Below are 5,419 nucleotides of genomic sequence, written 5' to 3'. Positions count from 1 at the left end.
ATTTCAGTTGATCCGATCAAGGGAGCACTCCACAGACACGTGTACCCTTAACGTAGTTCTCGGGGAGATTCAGCGTGACACAGTGTGACAAGGCTGACCCTTTCAATTACAGGCACAACAGAAACAGGAAGTAAGAGTGAGAGAAAGTTGAGGTGAAAGAGTATAGCAGGGTTCGCCACCATCCCCTGCTGGAGCCTCGTGGATCTTTAGGTGTTTTCGCTCAATAAACACACACAATACCCGGTCTGGGAATCGAAACCGCGATCCTATGACCGCGAGTCCGCTGCCCTAACCTCTGGGCCATTGCGCCTCCACAACCAAAATAAATACCACAATATAAAACATATTTTGAAAATACTCGTCTCCAACAACATGCAAAGTGTGATTCGCTTGATAGGAATTGAATGTCTGTCAATTTTAACACAATTTCTTTCAAATCTTTAAAATTAATCCAATCCACACGACTATTCAAAATATAAACACACTGTGATCAACGCATTGAAATAAATACAAAATTAATTGTATCGGGATTCACTTGGTTTTCTTCTGTTCTCTCTTTATATTTGGATTCTCCCATTTGTCTATATCTATAACGATTCTTCCCTTTTTTGTTTATAAGTTGGATTTTTCCATTTCTCTTTGTATCTCGATTCTTCCATTTTGGTTTCTTCCATTTTATTTTGCATTTGGATTCTAAAATTTTATCTTTGCATTTGGAATCTTCCATTTTCTTTTCAAATTTACTGCCTTACACTTTCTATATATCTAAAGGATTCTTCTATATTTTCTCTATCTTTCGATTCTTCAATTTTATCTTATATTTAGATTATTCCATTTCCAAATTGCAAGTGGATTCTTCACTTTTCTCATTATATTTGGATTATTCTATTTTCACTTAGTATATGACTTCTACAAATAACTTTCTTTGTTATTGGGTTAAACTAAATTTTGCATTTGGATTCTTCCATTTTCTCTTTTCGTTTGGATTCTTCTATTTTCTCTTTTCGTTTGGAATCTTCCATTTTCTCTTTTCGCTTGGAATGTTCCATTTTTTTCTCTTTGAGTTAACCCATTTTTCCATTGTATTTTTTCCATTTTGTCTTTGCATATTCTTCCTTCAATTTTCTTTTCATATTTGTATTCTTCCATTTTGTCTTCTTTCTGTAAATTCTTCCATTTTCTTTCTTTTCCGTAAATTCTTCCATTTTCTTTCTTTTCCGTAAATTCTTCCATTTTCTCTTTGTATCTGGATTCTGCCATTTCCGCTATCTTGTTTAGATTCTTCCATTTTCTGTTTGTATTTTGACTCTTCCATTTTGTCTTTCTATTTGGATTATTCCATTTTCTATTTCTATTTGAATTCTTCAATTCGGTCATACGACGCCTGCCTTAACAACACAGTTCCGTTCCTAATCTTTTAAACATGACAGAATTATCCCACTCAAAGTAGACCAGTGTTTGTAATTAAAAACATACTCATTTGAGGATGCATTCGTTGCTAACAATAGACAATATAATATTTAAATGCAGAAGCGGTGGTCTTTTCAACGCGGAGTGAATTTTAAATGCATAAAAATATGTGGCAGCACATTTGTTCCAAGTAAAATTTTATCTCTTTGAATCTAGACGTTCAGAAGTTTCCTACTTTGATTATCGTTTCCCATTGGTTTTTAAGGACTTTGCTAATGCACAGTTTCAAATTTGAATCTTTTATCACTTCTTTTATTCATTTACTTGTATCAGTCATTAGACTGCGGCCATGCTGGAGTACTGCCTTGAAGAAGTTTTAGTCAAATGAATCGACCTCAGTAATTTTGTTGTTGTTGTTATTGTTGTTGTTGTTGTCTTTTAAGCCTGGTACTTAGTTTATTGGTCTCTTTTGTTGAACCGTTAAGTTACAGGGGCGTAACCACATCAACACCGATTGTTAAGCAGTGGTAGCGGACAAACACGGACACAAAGATACACACACTAACACACACACATGCACGCACGCTCGCACATACACACACACACCTGCTCATAAACACTTACAGACGCACACACACATAGGTATACACGCACACACACATAAGTATACACGCACACACACATAGGTATACACGCACACACACATAAGTATACACGCACACACACATAGGTATACACGCACACACACACAAACAAATACATATATATACATATATACAGTGGGCTTTTTTTCATTTTCCATCAGTCAAAAGGTTTTGGTCGGCCCGAGGCTGTAATAAAAGACAGTTGCCCAAGATGTCACATACTGGAGCTGAACCCAGAAGCAGTCGTTAGAAAGCAAACATCTTGCAGAACAGCCACCCCTGCTCCTACAATGGGGACTAAATTTCCACCGTACGTAAAGGGTTGCTCACCCACGTTTTAATGAACCGGGTTTTGTTTATTAATGAGGGGAAATTTACGTATATTTACCATCCAAAAGAGCTGGAGGCAATAGCTTTCCCTCTGCTGTATGACAGATTAGAGGGCTGATAAGCAATGACAATTATAACACTAGGAGGAGAATGACTAATGGATGTATCGTTTGCAGTCACTCCACTTTTACTGATTGTGAATGATATGTCCATTAATCATCCATTAGCAACATTGTTGTTGGTGGTTGATGAGATAACACATTATTCAACTTGTGATTATTTCATCACAAATAGAATACACAGTTTTCACAAAAACTACGTTCACCTTCTGACGCGAGCCAATGAGAGAAGCTTTTACGTTGTTACACGATCTGCTTGAAATAGCAACCAAATCTCATTCAAACCACATTTTAACGTCCTTAAACAGGAAGGACACTTTCGAAAATGTAGTTCTAGATATACTTTGTCTGAAGAAAAATGTAGACATAGGCGCAGGAGTGGCTGTGTGGTAAGTAGCTTGCTTACCAACCACATCGTTCTGGGTTCAGTCCCACTGCGTGGCACCTTGAGCAAGTGTCTTCTACTATAGCCTCGGGCTATAGTAGAATGTATTATTAACAAGTTTACAAAGCTATAGTCTATATTAATGCATTGGAATATTTGTTGGTTATTGTTCTGCTATTGTTGTTGATTGCTAGCAATCTTGTCTGTTCTTTCATTTATTTAACCACGTACCCCTATCATAATATTGACGTCAAAATTTTGCCGCTCAGCTGGTAAGTTCCGAGAAGGAGGTAAGTCGATTACATCGACCTTCAGTGCTCAACTAGTACTCATTTTATCGACCCCGAAAGGATGAAGGGTAAAGTCGACCTCGGTAGAATTTGAACTCAGATCATAAGGACGGACGAAACGCCGCTAATCATGTTACCTGGAGTGCTCGCGATTCTGCCAGCTCACCGCCTTGGCATACATATCTATGATATTAAGGTTATATCTCGTTTATTTTCACTTCTGTGATCCTGTAGCGGAAGCGAGCAACTACGTTTTTTGCCCACGTCTACCGTACGTGCTTCCTATTTGGCAGTCTTGTTCATTTTAGTATCCCATTGTTTGGAAAAATACTTTTTTCTGCGAAATTTTTGCCTATGAATGTAGATGTCTTATCATGAAGGTACGAAGGTTTTTCATCTGACTCCTATGCACTGCCTAGGTTTAGGAAACGTACGAAAGCAAGGTGAGGACGACTGCTCTCTAAATACTGCACTTGATTCTGATGAAAACAATATCAATGCTTTTTGGTTGTAGACGCGGTCGTCTGATTGCCACGCTTTCTTTTGCCATCTTTTTTGTATCTCAGTATCAATATGCCTACCATTCGATATTGTATCACCAAAACATGTAAAGCAGTATACAGTTTTCGGATAAATAGCATCGACTTCACTTTGGAACTTTCATTCTTTCTTTCTTTCTTTCTTTCTTTACTTGTTTCAGTCATTTGACTGCGGCCATGCTGGAGCAACACCTTTAATCGAGCAAATCTACCCCAGAACTTATTCTTTGTAAGCTTAGTACTTATTCTATCGGACTCTTTTTGCCGAACCGCTAAGTTACGGGGACATACGACAAGCACAGACACACAAACATATACACACACACGCATATACATATACACATATACGACGGGCTTCTTTCAGTTTCCACCTACCAAATCCATTCACAAGGCTTTGGTCAGCACGAGGCTATAGTAGAAGACACTTGCCCAAGGTGCCACGCAGTGGGAATGAACCCAGAACCATGTGGTTGGTAAGCAAGCTACTTACCACACAACCACTCCTGCGCCGATGTTTTTTTTTTTTTTGTTTTCGACGAATGTTTTTGTTCTTCAGTAATTCTCAGCCTTCCCTCTCGTCTTTCTAAACCCTTTTCTAATTCCTGTATCTTGTGGAAGTGGACACCAGCAATGTCCTCCCTCATTTTAACGTTCCTATGCAGAAACTTCATTTTGCTCTTGCAAACAGTTTTAACACTAAGTGTTATACTGGGATATATATTAACAACTACTGAGAAATAGTAAATGTCAGTCGCTTCTGATCTAGTGTACCTTACCCCACATCGCTGTAGACACCATCTGAATTCACAGTTGTACACAGAAGCCTAAACGCGGCCAACTAACCAGCTAGAACCAAATAACTAAATGTATTTCATTGGACAGTACGGGCTATATACTAAAACAATAGAATAGTCGTTATTAATCATAGATTTACTCAATCTTTGCAGACATGGAGCTAAACAAACAGGAGTACAGAAATAGATTAAAGTTCAATCAACTAGTTGATTCAATGAACTAAACGGACTTAACAGCCGGCAATTCTACCGAACGACTTCTTGTTACCATATATTGTGGATTTCATAAATTGAATAAATAAAATTCGGTTGGAAATTTACCAGAATAAAATACACTATTTTGAGTGGAAGAATTCTATAATTAATTTTATTTTTAATCACAGCGCGAAATATGATTGCATCGAAGAAGCAATATTAGTCTTGAAATCGAAAACAGTTCCTCTTAATCAGAGATCTAAACAAAGAATGAAAATTGTTATCTTATTTTGCGTCAATACCGGTGGAACTTCTATGTCACTGCCACCCTATACTTCTATCTAATATATTTCATACGTGCGCGTACAGACTGACACAACACACACGCATACACACACAAGCACACGTATATGTATGCGTGAATGTACGTATGTATATATGTATGCATGTATGTATGTATGAGCGCATGGATGGATGAGTCTATGTATATATATATATATATATATATATATATATATATATATATTGCTTCCCAGCTACATGGTTTCGGGTTCGGTCCCACCGCATGACACCTTGGGCAAGTGTCTTCTGCTATAGACCCGGGCCGACCGAAGCTTTATGATTGAATTTGGTAGGCGGAAGTTACTGTCGCGTGTGTAAATGTCTGTGTATGTGCTTGTGCCTCTCCGAGAAAGAGAGAAGGATATATATAT

The sequence above is a fragment of the Octopus bimaculoides genome, chromosome 6, assembly GCF_001194135.2.
Source record: "Octopus bimaculoides isolate UCB-OBI-ISO-001 chromosome 6, ASM119413v2, whole genome shotgun sequence".
NCBI lineage: Eukaryota > Metazoa > Mollusca > Cephalopoda > Octopoda > Octopodidae > Octopus > Octopus bimaculoides.
The sequence above is the reverse complement of the archived record's forward strand: the minus strand, read 5'-3'. Positions refer to the sequence as shown.